This window comes from Ochotona princeps, chromosome 1 (assembly GCF_030435755.1).
Source record: "Ochotona princeps isolate mOchPri1 chromosome 1, mOchPri1.hap1, whole genome shotgun sequence".
Taxonomy (NCBI): domain Eukaryota; kingdom Metazoa; phylum Chordata; class Mammalia; order Lagomorpha; family Ochotonidae; genus Ochotona; species Ochotona princeps.
Window position 1 is genome coordinate 88,786,109 of NC_080832.1, and position 15,538 is coordinate 88,801,646.

General features: G+C 37.9%; 1 pseudogene across 1 annotated transcript; it reads right to left on the reverse strand.

Moving 5' to 3' along the window:
- Positions 1 to 13,262: 13,262 nt before the first annotated feature.
- On the reverse strand, positions 13,263 to 14,559 carry LOC101534043 (UDP-glucuronic acid decarboxylase 1-like; annotated as a pseudogene). Its single transcript, XR_192084.2, has one exon. The product of XR_192084.2 is annotated as a UDP-glucuronic acid decarboxylase 1-like (transcript).
- Between the last annotated feature and the right edge of the window lie 979 nt (positions 14,560 to 15,538).

Here is a 15,538-nt window from a genome sequence, read left to right on the forward strand (position 1 = left end):
GGGAGTGAACCAGTGGATAGAAGGGCACACACTCTCTTTCTTTTCTTCTTCTCTCTCTCTCTCTTTGCCTCACTCCCTCCCTCTCTTTCTATCTCTCTCTCTCCTCTGTGAATATTCTTTTCAAATAAAAATAATAAACCTTTGAGAAAGCAATCTAACATACTGACACTTGAAGATACAATGCAGTATGCACCTCTACTCCTGAATAAAAAGAGGACTCCTAAACAAAACAATTAAATATACCTTGACAGTATGATACTACATTTTCTATCTAATACACTTAATCTGATGATATACTTAAATAGTGGAATATTTAATTTGTAATTTCTACTAAAGGAATAGAGTATGACAATAATGTGGGTAAAACAATGGAAAAAAGTGCAAATGGGGAATTAGGGAAGGAAAATAATCATGGAAAATAATAACAATAGAAGCTGTAAATAGCAAAAGAAGCATTAAAAATAGCAGTCTGAATGTGACAGGAATTTGATGTGATTTCATTTTGGATACCTACTTTATAATCTAAGAAAGTCAGGACATAAAATCTACCCAAAAGATACACATGATAATTAAGGGAGGATATGTCACAAAAAAGGCAACTGCAGTAGCCCCATCTGTTATCTCACTTAGTATAGATATGACGACGTGTTTCAAATACTGATAGCCCTGTAATGTGGAGGAATGATTAAACTCAAACAAACCCTACAGGGCCTCAGTAAAATCAATATGTCAGAGATGAGAAGCTAAATTTTAAATCTCAGAAAATGTGGTATGATTCCTTCAGAAAGAGTGATTTCTAATTCACTGAACAAATTGCAGGACATATATTAAGCAAAAATATAACTTTGATAATAAGCATGTGTAACAGGGGAAGGACCAGACATTTAAAATGTTTGTCCATATCTGGAAACTCATTCATTCTGTGAATTTTCAAATCCTGGTAAAATAAGGATCTCTCATCTGAACTAGGTACAGAATGCATTCTACTATTCAACATTTTCAGTTTTCACTTTTTGTCTATAATATAATTAATTAATGCGAATTTACTTTTAATAGATTAAGAAGAATAGGATCATAGTGAATGCTATACACATATAGTAAAATCTAATGACACTGTGCACACACGTATGCAAAAATGAAGAAGTCAGCTTGTAGTTGCTCATATGTTCAACTAATTCTCGATGATCTCATTTTGTGTATAACTGGCATTATGGTGCAACTGGTTTAACTGCCACTTAGGAAACAATAGTAGAGTGCCGGGTCAGCTGCAGGAGGCTCCATGGCCATTCCACTTTCCTGACAATGTTCCCGGTATACAAATAATCGTGTCCTAATCCCATGGAGCATTGTCACTCAATTGGAAAACTCAGTTGGAGTTTCTGTTTCCTGGCTTCAGTATGGCTTAGCCATAAGTATTGAAGCAATGTTCCCTACTTTCCTCCCTCCCCAATTGTCATTGCCATTCTGTCTTAAAATTAAATAAGTAAATATGTAAATGAAAAATAAAGCTTTTTTAAAACAATTTTTAAATATTCCATTATATATGTAAAAGGTAGATTTAAAACTAAGCTGTTTCATTTGAAAGAAAGAAAGAGAGAAAAGAAGACAGAAAAACAGTGGTTTTTTTCTCCTACTATAGACAAGAATTAATGTTTCTATTCCATTCACACAATGGAATTAGTAAAGCACAATATCAGCCTAAGCAACATCCATTCTTTACGAACTTTGAAATGCTGGTAAAATATATTCAGAAGTCAGCCTGAATTTGAGTCATCTGCCTTTAGCCATGTTTAAAATTGTATCAAAATATAGCCAAGCTTTTGGATTTATATATTATGAATACATGTTTTTGAGTATGTCATTAGAATTGGGAACTGAATGGCCTGCAAAGTTGAAAATATTTTCAATTTGTTCCTTTAAGTAAATGTCAATATCAGTTTTAACGTTATTGATTTTAAAAAGAACAATAAACAGGCCCAGCATGACAGTAACTAAAGTACTCTCCTTGCATGTGTCTGAATCCCAGTTGGGCACCAGTTCTAATCTGGTCACCAGTTCTAATTCTGCCTGCTTTACTGTTGGCAACGCCCGCGTCGCCACGTACCCCGAGCTGAGCAGAGGGACTAGGGTTACAAAAAAGACAACGCAGTGAGACAACACAAGACAACACGCAGTACACAGAATGCCGGTCGATGACAGATTGATCTTTATTGAAACTCCAGGCTTTCTTTTATACTCTGCCTAGCTCCTCCCCGTGTTTATCCAGTCCTCAAGTGGCCACCCTAAATCCTTCGAGTTCCTCCCAGTAGTGGCCACACTACATCCCTTGAGTTCCTCCCAGTGTTTATCCAATCCTCTAGTGGCCACCCTAAATCCCTCGAGTTCCTCCCAGTGTTTATCCAATCCCTTGGCAGATAACTTGACAAATAGGAAGCAGGAACTTGCGGTTAAGCCAGTGGCGAGATGTATCAGGCCAAAATTGCTCATCCTGTTACCCTCTGAGAAACAAGCTAAGCTGTGGAGTTAATCCTTGGGAGACCAGGGCCTGCACTTTACTTCCCATCCAGCTCCCTGTTTACATCCTGAAGCAGTGGAAGACCGCACTAAAGCCTTTGGAACCTGCACCGTCGTGGGAGATGCCCAAGAAGTCTGTTCCCTGGCTTCTGATCCTCTTGACTCCATTGAAGCCACTTCAGGAGTGAATAAGCGGACAGAAGATGTTTCTCTCTGTATGTCTGTCTTTCCAATAAAAATGAAATAAACTTTTTGAAAAAGAGAACCCTAAATGACATAAAAAGAGGAAATATAAAATCACTAGCCTACATGTGCCACTCTTAAGACTGCAAACATGAGACTAGAGGCAGAATAAGAGCGATTATTCTTTTCAAGATGGTTAGTAAGAGTTGCAGATTTGGGGACCCAGCACGATAGCTAAGTGACTAAATCCTTGCCTTGTACACACCCAAATCCCATATACCTGCTGGTTCCTGCCCCGGCTGTTCCATTTCCCATAGAGTTCCCTACTTGCGACCTGGAAAGGAAGTAGAGGATGGCCCAAGTCCTTGGGACCCTGTGCCCACATGGGAGACTCAGAGCAGTCTCTCCTTCACATCAGCTCAGTTAGGGCCATTCCTACTACTTGGGTAGTGATCCAGTGGATGGAAGTTCTTTCTCTCTGTCTCTTCTTCTCTCTGTGAATCTACCTTTCTGATAAAAATAAATAAATCCTCAAAGTAAAAAGAATTGCAGATTTTTGCAGGGAAAAATCTACAAAATTCACAGCCTCTTAAACTGCTTAAAGATTGTTTTGTTCCTCCTACTCTTCCCTTATTTTTATTTTTCATTCTGTCACAAATTAGTTTGTTCCCCATGAGTATTCAGACTGGAAACTGAGACAACTCAATGGATTTTGCAGTCAAATCTGTTAGTAATCCTGTCAATCTATACTAATAATTCTAAGCCTTAAAGTAGTGTCAGTCAACTGTTGGGGGGTTCATGAAATATCAAAGTTGCACTCTACATCATGTAAAGATGCACAATATCTAAGCATTAAATGTATACATAATTCATAAAGAAATGTTTAAATCATAAAACTTACAATGATACAGTTAAATTTTATTATATTGCCCAGGTAGGCATGCATCTTAAATAGATAGATTTGAGTCAATCCTGCTAAAAGCACAAGCAGAGAGATCCGCTGCTAACAAATACTACAAGGGTTTTACATTTTGTGTGTTTCTTAGTAGCTTGTCATTGGCTCATTAAGGACAATTTTACACAACTATCTGAGCCATCTCTCACAAAGGGTATAATGATTAACAATCCTGCTAATAAATATTCATTTACAACAATGTTCAATATATTTATAAATATAAGTGTGCAATTACTGGCTTGTTAAAGCCAATTTGAGAACTGAGATTGATTCTAGTAAAAAATCCAAAATGTTGCAAATGACTTTCTCAATGATGACTTAAATATAAATAAACATAAATGCAGACATAACTTTTTCAAACTTTAATGAAGAGTGTTTATTCTAAACAAATATATTTTCTAAAATTTGGAAAATACTTCACTATAAATTGGATCTTAAATCTCTAAAAAGATATTGAAAAAGAACAAAGAATTGGAAAAAGCCTTAAGTTAAACATGAGAAAAACATCATTTTTGCATGTCTAGTGTCCAATTTAAAATGAGGAGTTGGTCTGAATTTTATAAATATAGATTTAACCATGAAAAGAGCAGTTCTACTTAATTTTCATGAAACCCTATGAAAAAAATAAACTTATTAAGCCAGAAGCAAATTGTTAATAATTGCTATTGCACTTAATTAGCTCATAAATACTTCACTATATCACATTTAGCACTTTCTCTTGAGAAAGATGCACATCCTATAAAATGCTTTTCATTTAGTTATCAGTGGTAATAAATAACAAGGCTGATAATACAGAGCATAATTAGAGAGAAGCTTAATTTTCACACCTTCACTAGCAAGGATTGATGATGACAGAGAGGAGAGAGAATAAAGATTATTAGTAAAATGGTTCTTGAATTATGGAAGAAAGAACAAGTGAAAAGCCTAACATTTGGAAATTTTTATCACAAGTATTATTTTAAACATTTATCTTATTCTTATTGTAAAGTGAGATATACAGACAGAAGGAGAGACAGAGAGGAAGAGCTTTCATCCAATGATTCATTCCCCAAGCAGCCACACCAGCTGAAGCTGTGCCGATCTGAAGCCAGGAGCCAGGAGTCTCTTCCAGTCTCTCATATAGGTGCAGGGTCCCAAGGCTTTGGGTCATTCTCGACTGCTTTCCGAGACTACAAGCAGGGAGCTGGATGGGAAGCAGGGCTGCCAGGATTAGAACCTGAGCCCTAATGGGATCCCGGTATGTTCAAGGCAAGGACTTTAGTGACTAGACTACTGAACCGGGCCTTATCACAAAATTTTAAAGCAACATCTCACATATTAGATATTATAATTAAGAAACTATCATTTTCTGATTTCATCTACTACCATTATAAAAACTAAAATAATGACATTTATGAATATTTAGTGCCATTGAATATTAGATTGTTGGAGCTGCTGTTATGGTACAAGTAATTGCTGCTGTGAAGGAGCTCAGATACTGTACAAAGTGTCCTCTTAAATTAGTGCTCTGTCACTTTGCCATGATTTCTTGCATCGATCCCTCTATTTTACTCTTCCTCCATTACCTAAGACTCATCTAAGCAAAATCATAGTTCTTAAGCATCAGAATTGTCCTTGTTATAATCCATTTGAAGGTTTCTGATATTCAAAAAGTACACAAGATAATGCTGTTTCTATCATTACCACTCCATTTTCAAATAGAGAAATCATTAAGGAAAAATTATAATTCATTTATGAGAATTTTTTTGAAGATTTATTTATTTTTATTGGAAAGGCATATATGGAGAGAGGAGGAAAGACAGAGAGGAAGATCTTCCATCTGATGTTTCACTCCCCAAGTGAGCCGCAACGGCCCGTGTTGCGCCAATCCAAAGCTGAGATCCAGGAACCTCCTCCAAGTCTCCCACGCAGGTGCAGAGTCCCAAAGCTTTGGACCATCCTTGACTGCCTTCCCAGGCAACAAGCAGGGAGCTGGATGGGAAGTGGAGCCGCCGGGATTAGAACTGGCTCCCACATGGGATCCCGGTGCATTCAGGGTGGGGATTTTAGCCGCTAGGCCATCGTGCCAAGCCCAATTATGAGAATTTTAAATACTAAAATATCAATGTTTTGATAAGAATATGTAAACAATCACAAGGTATGAGGCTCTTTGCCTTCAATAGATACATGGGAATTTCTATTCTAGTGATTACCTTGTCAAGATAGGGATCCCTGGTTGTAAAATGGCATTCCCCTATTAAAGAGAAGTAGAGTCCCATGTGCAGGATACTTGTTTCCAAATTGGGTAGTATCTAGGAGGTGACATTTGACAGTCCTGACTCATATGTTATAGTAAGTAATTATGGAAGTAAATGTGAGATGCTTTTCTGAACATTGGGCCCACGATCCCTTGTTGTTCTGTGGCCCGGTAGGAGAGAGGGAACTAGTGAGTCACAATGCCATATACTGAGCCTATTGTCTGTCCCTCTTCTTGTCCTTGTTGTTCACTACAGGCAGTAGTGCTACACATTGGAGGTTGGCTCCTTGTGATCACAATTCCTGTATGAGCCTTCAAAATGTGGAAGGAAGTGACCTATGGAGGTTAACACCACAAGTGGTGAAAGAAATTACCGGAGTAGTTGTGGTAGAGTTTGAAATATTCTGCACGGGAGTAGCAGTCATGCAGAACAGCTAGAGGTTGTTGAATGCCACTGTGATGTCCGGCAAGGCGTCAGCAGGTAAGAAGGATTAGGAGAAACTGCTTACTGTTGCAGCAGGAGTTACAATCTGGGAGATATATACAAGAGACATATCCCTGCTAGGCGGGTACTTCCCTGCCACTAGGAGCTTCTCAATTGCTAATGAGTAACTTCTTGGTTGCTAAGAAATTTCTCCTCACTGGTGACTTCCTTATTACCAGGTGCCCAGGTAAACTCCATAGAGGCAATATTTTAGTAAGATATAAGACATTCTAGTGATAAATCTAAGACACTATTCAGTTTCAGAAGTCGAAATAGAAGCAGAACAGGGAACAAATGGCTAATTTCATTGTGCTGAGGCATATTTATGGAGTAGCAGTTGCAGGACATACTGCAACAATCAACATATTCTCATATAGCTAGTAGAACGACAAGGTGAACAGTTAAATTATGGTCATGTAAGCTATAGTCTCAAAGTTCCAGTGAGCATTTGATTGTAGTTAGTTAAGCAACTATAGCAAATAAGTGGACATATGAGTATTAAGAAGATTGATTGTGAATTCCTAATTTACATAATGACCAAACGTCGTTCTCATTCATAAGCTGTACCACAACACACGTGCTGCTAAGAATCTACAGATATGGAAATTCATAGATGGAGTTAAGTTTGATTGTCCCTTTATTCTGAATATTTTAATATTGAGCTTAAATTAATACCCAAATTTAACAACAAAAAATGTAACCCATGTGGCAAGACAAGAAGAACATGTGGTTGCTATAAACTGCAATCGCAGTATGCATTATGCAAGAACAACTAGAGGGAGAGTCAAATATTCTGCTTCTCTGGGAAAACTAAATGCCAGATAACATTTATCTTGCAAAATCTCTTGTTGATGTGTGGCACAGAATTTAAGTTGCTCATTAGTCTTTTATTAGCATAATCCAGTTCTATTGCAATGGGCTAGACAACAGGGTGCAGAAGTTTAAAAGACATTATTTCTCTAGCACTAATAGACAAACACTTAATACATAATGCACTTAACGTACTATGATTTACACAAATTATTCCCAGTTTTGTTCCCAGCAGACATTTCTTGGCATCTTATGGAAACAGAGATTGGAACATCTGTGCTATTACTGAACAAATCTTCCTAGAAGTTGTTCTGGAGCAATACCATATGGAGGAAAGGCTTTTACATTTCTTTCATTCATTAGACATTACATGAAAAGATTTGTGCAATTAGAAAGAAATAAAACAGGATGAAGTTAAACCACTTGTAACATATTTATTCATTTATATTTTTGATGATAATATGAATATATTTTTATCTTTACAAATCAATTATTTGCAAAGTGTATTTAATCTTCATATGTGAAAAAATTACAAAAACATTAATTAAATATAATGACTACTACAAACACCTGTGCAACATCTACTGTGTAACCAACATTGTCACATGTAGTAATTCATGCACAAACAACTGAGGTAAGTAATGTCTGTCCCTCCATTATGAAATGAACAATGAACGTTGGTGAAGACAAATAAGCCTGTGACAGTAATAATTAGTGAAGTTTATATTCTTAACTCCTTATCATTTGTCTGAGATCAATGAAATATATATTTTTAAGATTTATTTATTTTTATTGGAAAGGCAGAAACACAGAGAGGAGGAGAGACAGAGAGGAAGTTCACTCCCCAAGGGGCCACAACGGCTGCAGCTGAGCTAATCTGAAGCCAGGAGCCAAGAGCTTCTTCCAGTCTCACACCTGGGTGCAGGGTCCCAAGGCACTGGGCCGTCCTCAACTGATTTCCCAGGCCACAAGCAGGGAGCTGGATGGGAAGTGGAGCTGCCGGGATTAGAACCGGCACTCATATGGGATCCCAGCGTGTTCAAGGTGAAGACTTTAACTGCTACACTATCATGCTAGGCCCAATGGAATATTCTTGAAGTATAACTTTAAACCTGTTTATTCACACTCAGGTTGTGCAAATATATATTTAAGATTATATCATCCGGAGAGAATCAAGATGGCGGAATAGGGTAAGGACATGTTTATGCGGACGGAAAAACATTTAACCAGGATGAAGCAGAGAGGACATATTTCAGGAAACAGGAAGGGACAGAACAACAGCAGAGGGGTACCTGGAGACTGACCGACACAGGAAAGTAGCAGACACGATGGTGTGGTGTTGCAGAGACTGATACTCCAGCACGGCGATCTGAACTCCACGACCATCCGGAACTCCATCAGCAACCAGGAAAATAATACTGACTGTGGCAGCTTACCGGTCAAAATAGGTCCGTGTGGCACCCAGACCTAACGTCCAACAGGTTCCGACAAGATCAGCGCCACCAACAACCTAATTATATAGGACACCTGGAGTCTCTAATCCTGGTACCTGCTCCAACCGGGAGTGGGAGAAAGGTTGCAGAGACAACAGTGCAGCCTAGGCATGGTATCAAAAAAGGTGGAGAGTGGTGAGCCAAGAGCTGGGGCTGTGGAGACCATGGTGGAAATCTGATATAAGAACCCAGTCCTGGAACTCGTTGGAGGTTGTGGCACAAGTGGCTGCAAGGAAAAAGTTGTGTACCAACCACAATAAGTAAAATTGCATTGTAGCCCTGTGGGAGACACAGCTTAGAAACCTGCCCCAAGGAGAAGACTCTGATAACCAGAAGTACAATGACCAAGAGCAAAAGAAGAAACAAAAGCACAATGAATATTACTGAAGACTCCCCTGCAAAGGAGCAAAACCCTATTCCAACCTCAGAGTTAACTGAGGAAGACATCGAGAAAATGGGGCACACAGAATCCGTAAGACTCATTTTAAAGATTCTGACCAAAAATGAGAAGCTCATGCAAGAGTTCAAAGAAATTAAGGAAGTAATAAAGCAAATCAAGGCTGATATATCAGAAATTAAGAACACAGTAGAGCAAATTAAAAGTACAGTGGAGAGTCTCCAAAATAGAATGAAGCAAGCAGAAGAAAGAATCTCAGAACTGGAAGATATTTCCTGTCACCAGGAGGAAGCAAACAAAAAGCTGGAAGCAGAGCTGGATCAGGCCAAAAAAAAAAAGCATTCAAGAATTGAAAGACACTATTAAGAGACCAAATATAAGAGTTATGGGAGTCCCAGAAGGTGCAGAAAGAGAAGCTGAGTTTGCAAATGTATTTAATGAAATAATAAAGGAAAATTTCCCTCATCTGGAGAAAAAATTGGGAAACAAGTTCCAAGAGGGGCACAGAACTCCCAACAGGCTTGATCAAAAGTGATCTTTACCACGACATATGATCATCAAGCTCTCTTCGGTTGAACATAAGGAAAAGATACTTAAATGTGCACGTGAAAAAAATCAATTGACATATAAAGGAATGCCAATTAAACTCACAGGAAACTCTCACAGGCAAGAAGAGAATGGAATAACATATTTCAGATTCTAAAAGAAAAAATTGTCGGCCTAGGATAACATACCCAGCAAAGCTTTCTTTTGTCTTTGAAAATGAAATAAAATTTTTCCACAGTAAAGAAAAGCTAAAATAATTTGCCTCTTCCAAACCTGCCCTACAAATCATACTTCAAGATGTTCTCTTGACAGAGAAGAGGAATAGCACCTACCAAAACCAAAGGCGAATGGGAAGAACATCCCAGTAAAATGACAACAGAAGACTAAACCAATGACTTTCCTCTGATCAAGTCATTCAATGACTCGTAGATCATACAGTAGCATAATTTTCTTCAAGAAGTTTCTTGATTTCATTTCTTCAGCTACACATTAGTCATTTAATAGCATGTTATTTAACTTCATGGTGTTGTTAATTTCCTTTTTCTCCCTGATGTTGATTTTGTTTTGTGGCTCTTCATTTAATGGGATGTATAATAGCTGTGTAATGGAGACTGTCATATATAGTAACATGTCATTTAACTTCAGGGCATTATAAATTTCTATTTTTCTCTCTATTGTTGATTTTGTATCATGGCTTTTCATTTAAGGGGATGTACAGTAGCTGTGAAATGGAGACTGACATCCAGATGTGAGGATGCAGTGTGGTATGCATTTCTGTTTCCAGACAAAGATGGACTTACAATGAAACTGTCTAGTATATCTTGACAATAGGATTCTGGACTCTCTGCCATTGTCCATGCCCGCAATGATGGACATAGGACGGAGTATGAAGAACTATATGTTAGTAATGATATAGAGGAACTAGGTGGGGGGGGAAGGAATTGGGGAGGGGATAAGGGAATATGGACCTGTATCATAAAATGATAGCAATAATAATGTATAAAAAAAGATTATATCATCCAATAAAAATATTAAAATCACTAATTTTCTATACATTGATAAAAACAAGTATATCTTTAAGCAAGCATATAAAGCTATCATTCTTAATATTTCTAGAATATATATGTTATTTATGGAATCTTTCAAATGCTTGTTTTATTTCTTCAAACAATTCTCCCAAATGACCTATATATTGTAAGATTTATTTATTTATTAAGATTTATTATTTACTAAGATTTCTTATTTTCTGATGAAGTGACTTACACAGTAGAAAAATTTAGAACTGTTGAAACTTATTTCTAGAATTTCTATAATTTTCTCATTGTTCTGAGTTCTGATTTTCTTTGTTCCATAATCCATAAATGAATAGCTTGATGTATGCTTCTGCTCTCTATAATTTGTATGTACAGTCTTTGAGATGTAGTGTGCACATGTATGCAGTAAATATTGCAAAGAGATATATGATTTTATAGTCTTTTCTGAGAGCATTTGTGTCCTGAGCATATTCTAAGCAAGAGAGAATGAATATCTTATTTCTTAACCCACAATTATTTCCACGAGCTGTGAGTAAGTGAAGGTTAAAAGCAGTAAACATAATTACGTATTTTTTGGAAATCAATGTTTATGATACTTTAGGGAAAAGATGGATGAACATGAATTATACATGTTATGAACATTTGCTATAGCTCATAGGACCAAAGAATCTTCCACTGTCTCCACGCATCAAGCAATTCTGAAACATGTGGTCAAACATGTGGTCAGTTGAGGACAACTCCCCGGATCTGATGCTTTTCAGTACATGTAACTCCTGTTCATATGCATTGCAAAGACTATAAAAGTGCACCTGTTTCTTGCTGCTTAATAGTAACCCTTTTGCTGATTTAATACCCTCTCCTTTTCATAGACTATAGTGTTTTAAACCAAATAATAGCAGCTCTGTTGTAATGATCAGTTCAAGGATCATGAGTCTTATTTTTGTACCTTTATTTTGAAGGGACTGATTTCCATTTCTCTGTCTGAACTGCATTCCAGTGGCCAGTTACAGTTCTGTTGTTGGAAACCAGTAGCATTTGTGACTGCAAACTCAAATTGAATTCTCAGGATGACATGTTGAGATTCTTGTTCTGAAAAAAATGTATTTCAATAAAATATTCTTCCCCCAAATGATGTTAATTTGGGATCAGTATTGCTCTTGCTATTACTGTACTTCTGTTGTCAAGACTTTCATAGATTTCAAGGAAGAAAAGCTGACCATTTGTTCCAAAGAGAGGAGAATTTTAAAATAAATAAATAAACTGATACCTGCTCATCACCCCAAATAAATAAATTTCCATTGTGAGATTTCTACAAGTCCCTAATTGCCATTGCACTGCCCATTTTCAAGAAACATTGTCAATGATTTCTAAAAACTAATAAGAAGCAATATCAAGAAGAGAAATAAACCTAAGAAAATCATTTTCAATGTTTTTAATTTTTTCATAACTTATATTTTGAATATAGATTTTATTCATGTTAAAGTTGTTCCTGATGTAAATTTTTATGAAAAAACTATAACAACAAGAAAAGTTTTAAATCTTCGTGCAATGTTAAGCATAAATAGTTTCAATTAAATATCAGGGTATTCATCTATCAATCAATACCTATCAATCTATTTATATTTCTATGAATATATCATCCCTTTTTAAAATTGTCTTTCTAATCTGATAGAGTGGCTTTTATCAGATGGCTTTTTTCCTGAAGAAAGAGTTCAGGATGCTTCAGAATTTCATAGAATCTCCTGTATTGGAAAGCAGCTGAACTCCTTCAAGTCCATTTAATGTAGAGATTCTTTGAATTAATGACCTTTCCACATTCATGATCCTAAATTATGCCGAGTCTTCAGAGTATCAATTAAAAATAGCCTAGAATGCTTCAGCACAGTTCAGCACAATGCACTATCCATTAGATTCCAAATTCCCATTTACCATACATCAATTAACATAATCTGAAATAATTTTGCTCTTCTTACTCGTGTTTGTGTTTCTCTATTCTCTTACTATGAATGTGTATACATCTTTATGTTCTATTTGTGGCTAAATATGTCTTTTTTTAAAATTCCATATTTTATTAAAATAGTATATTTAACCACAGTTGACCAAGAACTTCATTCCCTCCTGCACCTCTCCCCCATGTGCAGCACAATACAGTAGTGATTTCAAATATCCTTGATCATGATAACCAACAGAAATATCTCAAAATCAAGCTTGTAGCTAAAAACTAGACCGTGGGAAAATTCTGGATTAAAAAGAAACACAAAGCTCTCCAACAGAATTCTTTTTACCTGCCTGAAGGTGAGTGCTGGGACACCACCTACCTCACAATACTGCTCGTTTTCCTTATGCATAGTGTAACGTCTCATTTATAAATAACATCTAGGTTTTTCATTCCATTTAATGTTCCTTTTCAGCTTCACAAAGAAACCAGTAAATAAAACTGTCAGTGACAGTCACGACATAGCCTTCACAGCAAGATAAAAAACCTGGAAGTCGGCAGAGATGCATTTATGCTATTTTACATCAAAAGACAGATCCAAAAAGTGCAAGGCAAAGTCTGCAGGGTTCTGAGGGGAACTTTTAGGCACATCCATTTCTTTTACACCGCATCAAGTGTCAAACATGGAGTTCTCGTGTCCTAAGACGTGAGGGATTCAGCTGTGGCGTGTTCGTCCCTTTTTGATTCTGGCAGGCTTTGGTTTGGGGATATACTGGTTATTTGCTTGGTAATCCAGTTCTTCACGGAAGCAGTGAATAGCTTTGTTTCGGCCTTCCTCCAGCGGGACCACAGGCTCCCATCCCAGCATCAGCTTTGCTCTTCTGATGTCTGGTTTTCTTCTCTGTGGATCATCCTGGGCTTCAGAGAGAAACTGGATTTCACTTCCACTGCCGACAAGGTTTTTAATTAACTGAGCAAATTCTAGGATTGTGTGTTCTTCTGGGTTTCCCAGGTTGATTGGGCTGCTGACGTTGCTGTTGGTGAGCGCCACGAGGCTGTTCACCAGATCACTGACACTGGAATGCCCTTGTCTGGGAGCTGGATCCATATACCGTGAGTGGTCCCCCGGAGAGCTTGCAGGATGAAGTCGCTGACCACACGCCCATCATTCATGTGCATGCGTGGCCCAAAGGTGTTGAAGATTCTGGCCACTAGCACTTCCACGCCTTGCTGCTTCATGTAGGCGTAGCACATGGTCTCTGCCACCCGCTTGCCTTCGTCATAACAGGCCCGGGGTCCAATGGGATTCACGTGGCCCCAGCAATCCTCACTCTGAGGGTGCACTTCAGGGTCTCCATACACCTCAGATGTGGAGGCCAGGAGCAGAGGGGCACCGATTCGCTTTGCCAGCCCCAACATGTTTAGCGTCCCAGTTGTATTGGTCTTCAGCGTCTTGATAGGATTATACATGTAGTTGGGAGGGAAGCTGGAGAGGCCGGATGGTATATCTGATCTACTTCAATATAGAGAGGCTCCATCACATCGTGGTTAATCAACTCGAAGTTCTCGTGGTCAATCCAGTGCTCCACGTTTCTCTTGCGGCCTGTGAAGAAGTTGTCCACCACGGTGACCTCGTGGCCGTCCATCATGAGTCTGTCGGTGAGATGGGAGCCCGCGAACCCTGGGCCTCCAGTTACCAAAATTCTTTTGCGATCCTTTTCTGATAAAAACGTCACTGGTGGGTATTTCTGGGTGAAGTTTTTCTCCAAATCTCTGATTTTCTCTCTTAGTGGTTCAACAATCTCTTCAATCTTACTTTCAAGTTTTAGTTCACTGGTTTCCTGGATAGACCTTGAATGAAGGAAGTTTCCTGTAACAGAGACAACGCAGGCCAGGAGGGGGACGGCCAGCAGCACCTCATCCTGCTGCGGTTGGCAGTGGCACCAGGCGCAGCAGCGCCCTGCTCATCATGCTGCACAATGCGCCGCGGCGGCCTGGCGCAGCCCCCTAAATAAGTCTTTATTTATTCCAATAAGATAATACACACTAAAATGTGCATTTTACCCAAAAATATTTTAAATTTCAGAGAAAGAAAGATAAATTTATATTTAAAGTAATTCGTGTCACAAGTCTATCTTAGCTTCTCAGTTTCAGGTTTTGATACAATTCACTGTAGATAAGTTTGTAATATTTTGAGGTTTTTGCAAAATTATAAATTATCTATTGCAAAATTTGGAACTTACAGATAAGTGTTAACTTGGTTTTCTCTAAAATAGTTATTATAAATTAGATATCATACTAAGTAGATCTGATGGATTTTCTAATAAATATGTATTCTGTCTTATATAATGTATTTGTCCTGTGTCCCTACAACCAAAACTTACTTAGGTTGACATCTGTTAAAACTGTATGTGGATTGGGCCCAGTGCCATAGCATAGCTTTGGGATCCTCCACCCTCGTGGGAGACCCGGAAGAGCTCCTGACTCCTGGCTTTGGATCGGCGCAGCATTGGCCATTGCGGTCACTTGGGGAGTGAATCATCGGATGGAAGATCTTTCTCTCTGTCTCTCCTCTTCTCTGTATATCTGACTTTGTAATAAAACTAAGCAAATCTTTGAAAAAAAGAAAAATTGTATGTGGATTTTCATGTCCTGGAGAGAAACTGGCATACAAAACATGAGTGTTTTCAATGAACATGATTGATTTAATAGAATTATGTTTTTGTGAAATAAAATCTGACTTAACAATATAGTGCTGGACTTTCTACCATTGTCTATACCTAAAATGTCATGATACACTTAAATGAATGAATGAACTGTGATTGTTTTTGAAGGACTATGTTATTTTTATGATTATAGGGGAAAACTGGGGTTGGGAGTGCGGGAAGGGAAGAGATAAAGGGAAAATCTGTAAGCCTAACAAATGTGTGTGTGTGTGTATGTGTGTGTG